The following is a 12,931-nucleotide window of genomic DNA, read 5'->3' on the forward strand; positions in this document are numbered from 1 at the left end:
GTAGTCATGACCTGACTCTGTTCCCTTTAAGTTGATAATGTCAGGCATCACATTCAATATGCTGATGTGCCCACCTCATTCCCAGTATTTTAACAATACCGAGATACATGGCATTATGTTGTGTAACTAAACATGACAGCTTAACCTCTTACATTAGTACCAAGGCAGTTTCCCCACGTACCATATAATGATGCTAAACAATTGTGACATGTTATTGCGCTTTCTCAGCATAATCATGTTTCCAGATCTGTTTATTAAGACTGAATACATTGATATCATAAATTCAGATTTTGCATATCTTGAAGTCACCAAATAGTATTTTTTCAATGAAGTTTTTTTGCACTAAATTAAAAATTGAAATCATCAATGACATGAGTCCAATACACCCAGTACCCTTTACTGAAATATGTACTAGTAGTACTGCTGATATAATCTTTGTTACCATATTGTCTATACAGATCAAGAGTAAGGTATGCTGTCCTCCATGTTATGTGTACAACAGCTGCTTGCATTGGTTCACTATATATACCAGCAACATATACACATGTACAGCAAAACAAGTTTTTTTAGATATATGCAAAGTCCTAAAACAATACATGATACCTTTTTATATATTTTGGCAAAGAAGTCGTGTATATACTCTATTCTTGCCATGCCCAGTAAGCATGACATATATGATAAAAAAGAAGTTTCTAATTAATGATCCAAGCTTTCAAAGCCATGAGTGATTTAACCACCAATTCTGTAATATTGTACCAAGTTAATACCTTGGATTTTCTTTAAGATTTGTAGGTGCTCTAAGTGTTATAGAGGTTCGAAATCTTCGCATGGTAACTAGAATAGAGGCAGCTGATTGCTCAAGTTTATGTATTTTTTTTTTGTTAAACTCAAGATCCTATTGCAGTTGGTCACTTTCAACAATGCTGGCATACATGTGTATGCAAGACTGATATGGTAGAACTATTGTGCAACGTCAGCTGTGGTGGTGGATGGGATATCCCTCAAGATGACAATTTTACTTTTAGTCTGTAATACATCTATACCCCTATTCTGATGTTATCCGAACTGTAAGGACATGAAGCCGGATATTGATTACACTCACACTGAATGTTGTTTTTGTCCTGACATTTACAAACAGATGTATTTTTATCAATTGTTCTGTTTTCGTCTCAAATTACAGACATTAAATTGTCTAACATTCAACTTTAAAAGCTTTCTTTCATTGTAGCATTGTTACACAATTTGTAACCCGAGGAGATATAGGAAAAGAGCAATTTCGTAACAGCAGATTAAACTGTTGATTTTTTTTTCGTAACAGCAGATTAAACTGTAGATTTTTTTCGATGTCAGTAAAATGCAACTTCCACATATGGACATGAGATAACAAGTAATTATTTTCACAACTTCTGCAAAAGACACTCACTTAAAACTTAGGTATAACACTATTGATGTAAGAATTGAGTGTTCATAATTATACACTCGAGGAAAATCAACTCTGATATGTAAAATACCATGCAGTATCAGTATCTTTGTTACGGACATTTTTTCCCTATCATATAAATATAACAACTGGCCATGTATGGATTTACCTAAATTTTACAAAACTTACATGTGTTAGCCATTTGGAATCATGGATTCGGCACAAGTTGTATACAATATTCCCAGAGACCAAGTACAATTAAGTATCTGCATAATATGAATATTAAATGTTAACCTAGAATTGCATAATACCTATATAGTTACCAATAACATGACGTACATACCCATTATATTTAAAGTTGATTTCAAATGTTTTCATTTGATAGATTTTCACTGCAGCATATATCTTTCCTTAATTTATCTTTTTTATGGAAAATTACAAAGAGTATGCACTATAAATGAAATCACAAAGGAATGCTGAAATATCAACTGACATTTGAGATAACTCCTCAGCTGCAATGTCAGACACAAGCCAGACTTAAACACTTTTTCTAATTCTCATGAAATCCAGTACCATTATCAAATTTCCCAATGATATGATTACAGTGTTTATGAGACTTGGGTGTGTTAAAGAATATTTCAGACTTCCATTTCTGCATTCCTCACTTTTTTCCTAATTGTAATTTGGTAGTTATGATATTTAAAGCATAATGATGGGTTCCTGAAATCCAATTGATTGCAAGTGAAATTAATTAAATTAAGGGGGAAAAACACAGATTGTGTAACACAACAATTTTTTTTTCATTCATATGAAGGGCTACATTAGACAACTTCAAGAACACTTTTAAAAAATTAACTCTTTTGAGTCTAGCTGTGAAACCAAAGAATAACTGCATGATTCAAAATATCTACTTGCCAATTTCTAAATTTGAAAAAAAATCCTTAGTAAATTTCATTAATTACTGCTAGATTTCTGTTCTTGTAATATTTTGACAACCTATCACAACACATTTTAAAAAAAATCTATCTTGTAGGCAAGTGAACCCCAGCATTTTGTCTTTGTCCCAGATCACAAAAGGCAGTTGCCACGTCCTTATATGACCCTGGCTGTTAACAGGACGTTTAACAAGATAAACCAAACCAAACTGATATATTATTCAAAGTGCCACACTTTGTGGGATAGTCTACATCAGAATACCACCAATGCCTGGTTCATTGTGTTATGACAGATCCCTAAAATACTAAATACTCACCTATCATGGTTACATCAGTGCTCAGTATATTCCTGAAGTATGCTTTTAATCTATACATCCCTTAAAATAGTACTCCAACAGTTTGGTCCAACATTGGAGTGTAAATATTATCATATAATTACTTCACAAATTAAATCCCATGAGGTTTTTTCACATAGCACTACCATCCACGACAGATTAAACTATAAGCCTATACGACTTTCCATGACGGCTGTCAGTATGAAAATGATGGGGAGTAACTGAACCACTCCAGGGAAACTTGATCAAGTGGGGAGGAACAGCAGCGTTGATTCATCATAGGAAGCTGTTGGCAGGACGAGTAGACATGAGGAACGCTTTGAAATACCTGAAGTGTACACCTCCACAGGAGATTCCACTGTTCCCAAGTACAGCCATCCTGTGCTTCGATCACCGCTCATTAGCTAACACCATTAGAGACGGCTTTAATTATCATAAGTTTACACTGTAACTGTCCAGCTTAGCAGTGAATCTGTATTAAGTAGCTGTACATATATGGTTCCATTTTAAAGCTTATCAAGTAATGTCATAAAACCAGGGCTATATCATAATCATTAAATTGTGTTAGTTTTAAATGACAAATTAATTTTATTAAATTCTGACTGTTTTTAATTAAATAAGCTTGCAAACATAATTGTAATTAAATCTAAATAATTGCAATAACTATTTATGTATATCAAAATTAAAGCAGATGAAATTATCTATGTTACCTCATGTTTTCCATTAGCAATCTCACCAAATATAATTACAACCCTCCTGTATTTATCTAAATGACAGTTGCAGCAAAACTAGTTCACAACCAACTAAATCACTGTAATACGTCATTCAATAACATGATTTCATGGTTTGTGTTAGAAAACACACTCCAGGCAATTATTGATTTGCAGTACAAATTCTCTGGTGAAATCATCCATATAAATCTAATTTGGCATGACATGTGTTCTGTAGTTTTAAAAAAAAATGTAAAAACAGAACAGTATCGTAATACAAATAGCACTTCAGATGCTGAACTTAAAACAAAATTAGGCCCAGGCATGTGATAAAATATTTACAAACGATATTAAAACACACTGCAAACAGCATTTTAATTGTACATGAATGCTTTTCTCAGTTGCAGCAACTTTTTAAACTCATAGTTAGACAATTCATTAATTAAATGAAGACAAAACATGTTAGTCTTGTCCCTTTTGCTTCTTTCCCCTTGCTTCGATTTTTTTGCAAATTATTAAACTTGCTGACCATGCAAATTGTAACAATGGTTATGAAATGATTGTCATTCTGTGAATATAGACATAGCACTGATTAGATCTCTGACCACTAATGATATGACCTTGACCTTTGGGTTACTTTTAAACTAGTGCTGGAACAGCTAGCAAAATTGCCAACTGGATAACTGACTCGGCTAACCAAACTGTAACCAGATAACTGACTCGGCTAACCAAACTGTAACCAGATAACTGACTCGGCTAACCAAACTGTAACCAGATAACTGACTCAGCTAACCAAACTGTAACCAGATAACTGACTCGGCTAACCAAACCGTAACCAGATAACCGATCTCTGGTGCCGAACTCTGCTGTGGGACGTAAAAAAATATCCATAGTACTGTACAGTACACCAAAGCTTATTGGTCCACCCATTGTTCTATGAATACAACACAATGAGAAAGATGTTGCTAATTATTAATTTCATTCAGATTTACATGTACATGTACAGGAAAACTAACAACAACAAGTGTAACATGTATATGAGCTGGCGATCTTTCAAGTAGTTTCAATGCGCATCCTTAACCTATGCATTTATGATTTCTGGTAACTCTTACACATTTAATTTACTGTACTGTAGCTATATTATAGGAAATTTTAAAGATGACATATGACAAGATGTATACAAGATGTGATAAAGTGCTGTTTTTCTGGTCAAACACGACGTGTGTACCATGTTGTTTTATTATTGTACTTAGTGTACGTGACTGACAGTATATACATCTCGTTCACTCATATGCTTGCATGGAAAGAGCAATCAAGCTGTAAACAAGCATTCATGTGACCGCCCAAACGACTTTTGTGATTAATATACAGTAACGATTATAATTATCCTGAAATGAAGAAAGTTTAACGATCAATTAACATTGAATTAAATAAAATACTATTATTTTACTTATCTATACATGTGCCATTGTCCAGTCCGTCATTATTTATAATGTATCAGATATACAATGGATGTGTTTGTGATGATGATTTTACTCTTTCCTGAGATTTTCTCTGATATCACCACGGAACTCAGGCTTATTTTCTGAAGCATAATTTCGAATAATTCGACCAGGTTCATCAACATTTATTTACTTTTGTTCAAAATAACCTACTTTAAGAATAAGTATTACTGTATTACGTACATCTGACATTGGTATTATTGTCTATTACTAGCTGTAACATTACAAGTGGCAATAGCACAAGAATTAGAACCCTGTCAAAGATCTATGATACAATGGCATATACATGTTTATATAGCACAAGAATCTGGACCCTGTCAAAGATCTATCACACAACAATGGACATTGTCAAAGATCTATGACACAATGGCATACATATATACATCGCACAAGAATCAGACCCTGTCGAAGATCTAAGACAGTATCCATTGGTTTATAGCATTGATATGATCACTTAAGTGTACAGTTACTGATCGAAGTATTGTCATTGCCCAGTTTCTACATTTTGATGATTATGTATCATATAATAAAGCACTGTAAAGTCAAGACCTGTTCTGTGTTATCAGTATAGGAGACAAACAAATACACTGCAGCCTCCCACAACACCCACCACAAACATGCATCTCACACACAAAGGAAAGCCGTCTATAACTATTGAACCAAACCCAAAGCTACCCATGCATAAATTGTACTCATATTTACAAATATGAAATAACTTTATATGCAGTTGTGTTCAAACAATATGTGTTGAACTCATTGAATCGTGTCATTTGGAGCAGACTGCAGGTCTTGAATAGACAGCTTTCACTTTGCATATACAGTCAAACCTGCTCTAACAGCCACCTTGAATAAGCGGTCAGTCTGTGGTCCGCCCAATGGAAAACACTATATAATGAACCTTAAATAAGCTGTCACCTGTCTAACGTGGCCAACGGCCACAAAAATCTGCCCCGAGTCGTTGTATCGTCCTGTATTAAGCGGCCATTTTGTCCGGAAGTAGCCATCTGCGATGATCACATGACCAGGTATTTTAATCAAATTCATCAAAACTTTGATCTTTGTTAGTTTTCATTTCAAAATACACTGTACATGGTATATTGTTATCAATATCAGAAAGAGCATTATAATATGATACATTCAATAAACTGTTGAAAAAAGAATTGGGCAACAGGCCCTTTCAGCTGGCCAACCTGGTTTAAGCAGCCACCTGTCTTAAGCAGCCAATATCTGTCGGTCCCTTGGGTGGTCGCTTAATACAGGTTTGACTGTATCAGGTCATTTCTGTTCTACTTCCTTAATCTGCAGTTAACATCATGATGACAGGCCTTTTGATTTTTTAGAAGTTGCAATTTGTTTAAATAAAAATTAAATGCATGACAGATGGAAAATCATGGAACAATTACAAGCTAACTTCAACCCCAACTTCAGGTCAGGTCATCATAAAAGCAAACATTTTAGGCCAGTATTCAAGAATTGTTTAGTGCATTTATTCTAGTTCTCTGTATTTCTATATAGCTATTAATTGACCAAACTCCCTTCTGACATACATTAAATGATCCAGTCAGTTCATATAAATCAATTCCAGAGGCAGGGTGTTCATCCCAGAGGATAAATTATATAGTTGGGTATATATATATGCATCAAACAGATATGACAATAGTACAACACGGGAAGATGGAAGAAATCTTCATTAAGTTGTAATAACTTATAATTATAGTTATAACAACAAAAACCAGAACCCAGTTTAACATACTCGGGCCAAATCAAACAATATGAACAAAGACAAGCACTTCACATACTTATATCAATAATGTCAGACTGCAGATTAACATGAAAACATTGCACAAAACTAGAATTTGTGATGCATACATGTAAATCCTATTTTCAAGTAATGAATACTATATATCTATACTACAGGGATTTACCTCACATTTTAAAACTGGGAGTCCTTGGGACTGCCAGCCAAAAAAATTGAGGGTCCCTGAGTCCACATATTAACATTGCTGTTTTTGCTAATAACTCTGCTATATATAAGTCAGTCTGGCATATTATTGCCATCTTGAATCATTATCAAATGCTGGATGAAATTAATATTTTAAATACCAATTGTTGAACCATTATCCATTATGTAAGACTGGTTCCTGTTTTATATGAAAATGAATTAATATTTAATTTAAGTTTCAATAATATATTTATGTATATTATTACATGCAGGTAGGTAGGATGTTTTTTTATTAAGTATGCATTATGTGATCATTGATAATCACATGTTCTATTGTACTATACAAAATATGATTCATTTGGTGACTAAATTATGTTACTGCAGATTCTAATTGGAATAAATGTTATTCTTTTTTATTCTTTTTCTCCAAGTGTTTTGAAATTTCCTTTCAACAACCTTGAGAATTGTTTCGATAGTAAAAACCATACAGTTCACTTTTTTAAACCAATGATCATGAAATATAATACATGGTGGAATCCATTTCAGAATTTTAAATATTCATTAAAATTAATCTGTACAGTGCAGGTTATTTAATTTGTTTAATGATATCTAGATCTGAAATATTATTTATAATTTTCAATCATATTGTCTTGCTTCCCCCAGATATACTATACCTACTAACTGTAGTAAAATTTGTACAATTCATTTATTATCAACGAAAAAAAAACAAAAAAACTTGAAAAAGTCTAACTCTTTTCAGAGTTATTTCCCCTGGGGGAATAGGTAGTCGGAACTATCATCAGCATCATGCAATTTTTCTTGGATGGATTTTGGCATTAATTTCTTTCAGGTGCCTTTGTCATTTGTCTAGCACTTGATCAAAATGTTTTGCCAGCAATTTACCAAGATATAATCACAACTAGGCAATTGAAACGGAAATGCATTTGTTGCTATAAATAGAAACAGGTATTTCCAAACAGTTGATGTATATTTTATTTTTCAAGACCGCTTCAATTTATCAATGTTAAATGCAAATATAGCATGAATCCAACAAAGACATTGTATCTGGGAAGACACCAATATAAATAAGTGCGTCCCATGGGACGCAGAGGTATTTTATATGAGAGTCCTATGACCTTTTTTGGGAGTAATATACGCAGGAATTTGCGTCCGGTAAATCCCTGATACTATCAGGGATTTTGGCATCAAAACATTTCCCACACAGAATCTATTTATTTTACCAGCTAGAGTAAATCAGAAATTGTTTCCTGCAAACCAAATGTCTCAATCCTTCATCAGATGCATATAATAATATATCTGGTTATGGAAAGAATCTAATGATGCATAAATAGTATTTTTACACATTTGTTTTTATTTTTAAATCAAGGTCAGTAAAGATTTCAGATATAATGTGAAGAAAAAAAAATCAAACAATGTAAAAATAATTAGAGACACTGAACTTTGCAAGTAATCCAAAACGCGCCGACCATGTGCACCTTAAAATCTCATGAAGAATCTAGAGATTTTTTCTGTTGTTTTGTGCATTGCTAGTACTTACAGTACCTGTATATACCAACACTTAATTGTCTTTTTCATTTTTCTTAATCATTTCTATGTGAATTAATGTCTGTAATAAAGTTAATTTTCACTTTCAGACAGGAATCTTGCCCTGGACACATTATCTGGGGTCCATGCATACGACACACAACAGCTGATTAATTTCTGTTACAGGCTTTACAAGGTTTGTTATCAATTGTGGACGGTAATTATTAGGAAACATTATGGACGCAGGCTGAAAGCCTCTATATCCATATCCAGTAAATTACAAAGAAATAATAATTAAATAATATCAGTCCGGTGCAATGTACATGTAGCATTTGGAGATTATTGTTCTTTATATATAAACCGGTATTTTTCCAATAATTGTCCAACAGGATTTCAAACTAATAAACAGTTTCTGCATTTATGACATGTTGGGGGAGACTGTTCCAGAGATCAACAATTCGATAGCTAAAGAAGTGTTTCCTTGCATCCCGTCGACATCGTTTTTTGAAAATTTTCTGGGAGTGACCTCTAGTTCTGTAGTTATTGTCCATTTGGAAAAAGTTTTTCGTTACTCGACTATCATATATATTGTTCATTATTTTAAAAACATTGATGACATCTCCTCTAGTTCTCCGATGTGAAAGTGTTGGAAGATTTAATTTTTCCAAACGTTCCGAATACGTCTTAAGTCCTGGGATGAGTTTAGTTGCCCTCCTCTGCACATTTTCAATCAGATCAATATCGTTAATTCTGAAAGGGTTCCAGACGCTCGCAGCATATTCAAGATGGGGCCTTACTAGTGCTTTAAATAGTAATGTAAACATTGATTCATCTAAATACACAAATGATCTCCGTATCAATCCAACTATGCTATTTGCTTTGTTGACACTTAATTGTATGTGTTTTTTAAAGTTCAGATCTTCGTTGATCATGACACCAATATCCTTCTCACACGTAATATTTTCTAGTTGAGGTCCTGACATGTAGTATTGTCTTTTCTGAGAAGATTTAATTGAGAGAACTTTACACTTCTTTGGGTGAAATTTCAGTGGTAATTAGCATGTCCATAGAAATGCATTGATTTAACATATTCTGGAAAAAAAATGTGGGACTTCACTTAAAAAGGTTTTTTTTTTCCTGTGACATTTTTTAATTCATGTGATCAAGCAAGACAAACTTTTAAAATGAATCTTGGACAAACAAAATTAGCATTGTGTCTGTTTTGTTAATAACAACCTATTAGAATTTCTACGGAATCACAGACAAAACTACGTCGACACCTTTGACCTGAAACAGTCTGACCTAATAAAGGGTTGTGTACATCTGACCTGTCACAGCTATATAGGCTAACTAAAGGCTGAAACGCCGGTCCGAAAGTAGGTCGATTATAGTGTTATTTCTTACCCTCCCACTTAAAAGTGTAAAAAAAACCCATTCAATTTCTTATTTAAACTGGTTTGTGAACTACCGTTTATGTGATGTGTCCAGCATTTTCACAGTGACTTGACATTTTGTCCCACAATCAGGTAATTAGGCCTACCGTAGCTGTAAAGGCAATATACGGCCAGTGACATCGTGAACGATGACAGTGGACAACTTGTGTATTTCGACCCCGTGATATATTTTACGATTGAAATATAATTTATCTTGACAATTTATTCCAAACACACTATAATGTTTTCATACTTACAGTTGAAAAGTCTCTCTCGAGTATTTTAAAGCATCCCACTCTTCATGTTTGTGTTTCACGTTGATGCTAAATATCCACTTCCTTCCAATTATTTCACGCATGCTCAATGCCCCCAACAAAGTGGGAGGATGACGTCATACTTGATTAAGCATCCCAGTGGGTGCGTTCGATCAGAGCAAACCGAGTTATTTTCTTCTTTCTATTTGAGAAATGAGGTACATACTTTGTCCGTTTATATAAAAGCGTGCAAATGCAAACGATCAGCCAAACAACCCTAAATAAATAGAATATGTACCGATTGTGAGGAAGCAATAATAAATACTGTATAGTAACAATATATTATATCAGATTTTTATGTAAATACCCGTACTCAAAGCACTGGTAATTGAATAAAAAAAAGTTCTTCTATTGAATATCAGTCAAATGAAGTTAAGGGCAGGGCAAACCTTCTTTTTACTTAACATCTTTAGCTTCAACTACGGATGAGTATGATTCCGAGATTGGTTGACAACACGTCATATATATCGAATAAAATACAGTAATTAGGTTTTTTTTTGGAATATTACTTCTCAGGTTAAGAATTCTTTTGCAAAATTTCAGTTGAATGTTTTTAACACTTGCCACATTCTGAAAACCCTATACCTCACAGCCATACAGTAAAATATATGATACAAGTGAGTCAAACAGTTTAAGCTCAATACCAATAAACAATATACCATAACCATGTTAAGAGTAAAAGTCTACGGTCATCAGTGGTTCATTATTGTTATTAAAAACAAAAATATGTACTTCTACTTTTTATTTTCCTTTTTATAAATATAGCAACTTTGATCCCATTTGTGTGTGTGTATGTGTGTGTGTGTGTGTGTGTGTTTGTGTATTGACAATTAGTTTCCAATTTTTGCAGTATTTTTGAAAACTATGTGCATTCTGTTGACATGTTTTTGCTTCAGCCATGAACACATTGTCGTCAGCGACAATATTATGAACACTTTTAGAAAAATATATACCAATATGTGTTAAGCATTCTGTTCCAATCACTTGAAAAAGATTTCTATTTTGTTTTTAATTACGTGAATCAACATGTTTCACACCAAACGCTGCAGTTACAGTCGACGTGAATACATGTATATCAGTAATTCCAAAATAATGTAAATCAGTAATTCCAAAATAGATGTAAATCAGTAATTCCAAAATAGATGTAAATCAGTAATTCCAAAATACATGTAAATCAGTAATTCCAAAATACATGTATATCAGTAATTCCAAAATACATGTAAATCAGTAATTCCAAAATACATGTAACACCATTTACTTTATTACTATCTATATATCGATTGGTTTGTTAAGTAATTCATTTAGACTTTTATCCATCTTCCTGAATCCATTATCATTTTCAATATCGTATTTGAAATGGTGCTTTTGATTGTTTTTTTTCCATTTTATAGATATACATGTTGGTACAGAATCTGTATCTCCTGTGAAGAGGCCACCGTGGCAGAGTGGTTAAGGTGTCCCGACACTTTAGCACTACTGAAAATTTTGACTGTGTATGAGACTGTTTGATAATACCGCTGATAAAAATAGCATTTGATACCTCCTGAAATTGGCTACAGACAATTATGCAAATGTCAGATTATTAGGAACATGTGTTAATTTGCTTGTGTACTCATCACCGTTTGCCAACATGTCACCCGATCACAGCTAGGTAAGTTGTAAATTTCATCACAGGTAAGTTGCAAGGTTCCTTTGAACTGCAGACAGAGAACTTTATATCTACAGTCCTACCTGTACTGGTATTGAAGATACATGTATAAGTTGTAGGTAACACCGTCCATTGCCAGAAAAGGGGAGGGGGGGGGGGGGGGGGGGGGCGGTAAGATGGTGACATCTAGATAGAGGTAGCCAATTAACGTGCATGCCGGGTGACATAGAAGCAACAGCAACAAGCAGGCAGATTTTTCACTAAGGTGCATTCACAATGAATCTATTCTATGGTATATTAGAACGTATTGTGTTTGAAAGTGCCCATTTTCAAATATATAAAATGGTGTATTTGTAATAATCAGTTCGAAAAAATAAGAACATCCATGTATGAAATATCAAGGAAAATGAGTGTAGGACAAAAGCCCCCCCCCCCCCCCCCCCCCCCCCCCCCCCCCGGACATTAGCCCCCCGGACATTAGCCCCTAGGACAAAAGCCCCCCCCCCCCCCCGGACATTAGCCCCCCGGACATTAGCCCTAGGACAAAAGCCCCTTCTTTATAAATTTAGCTTGTATACTTTATATAAATCTGTACTTTTGAAAAACAGAAACTATATATATATATATTGTTGATTTTATCTCTGTTTGGAGAATAATTGTGTGGAAAATGAAGGTCCTTGGTTCAATGTCAGTGTAGCATTATATGTTTGTTTGTTTGTTTTTGTTTAACGTCCTATTAACAGCCAGGGTCATTTAAGGACGTGTAAAGTTCTCTCAATTAAATCTTCTGAGAAAAGACAATACTACATGTCAGGACCGGGTGAAGAAAAATTTCAACTAGAAAACATTACGTGTGAGAAGGATATTGGTGTCATGATCGACGAAGATTTGAACTTTAAAAAAACACATACAATTAAGTGTCAACAAAGCAAATAGCATAGTTGGATTGATACGGAGATCATTTGTGTATTTAGATGAATCAATGTTTACATTACTATTTAAAGCACTAGTAAGGCCCCATCTTGAATATGCTGCGAGCCTCTGGAACCCTTTCAAAATTAACGATATTGATCTGATTGAAAATGTGCAGAGGAGGGCAACTAAACTCATCCCAGGACTTAAAACGCTATCGTATTCGGAACGTTTG

At 34.0% G+C, this 12,931-nt stretch overlaps 1 protein-coding gene across 1 annotated transcript in view; it reads right to left on the minus strand.

The window, feature by feature from the left end:
• LOC117323283 (HEAT repeat-containing protein 5B-like) overlaps window positions 1-10,172 on the minus strand; it is a 76,545-nt gene extending 66,373 nt beyond the window's left edge. Inside the window, exon 1 of the mRNA XM_033878407.1 lies at window positions 10,080-10,172. The gene's annotated coding sequence lies outside the window, so the exon portion shown is untranslated. The remainder of the gene's footprint in view (window positions 1-10,079) is intronic.
• Between the last annotated feature and the right edge of the window lie 2,759 nt (window positions 10,173-12,931).

The sequence above is a fragment of the Pecten maximus genome, chromosome 3 (genome assembly GCF_902652985.1).
Source record: "Pecten maximus chromosome 3, xPecMax1.1, whole genome shotgun sequence".
NCBI classification, from domain to species: domain Eukaryota; kingdom Metazoa; phylum Mollusca; class Bivalvia; order Pectinida; family Pectinidae; genus Pecten; species Pecten maximus.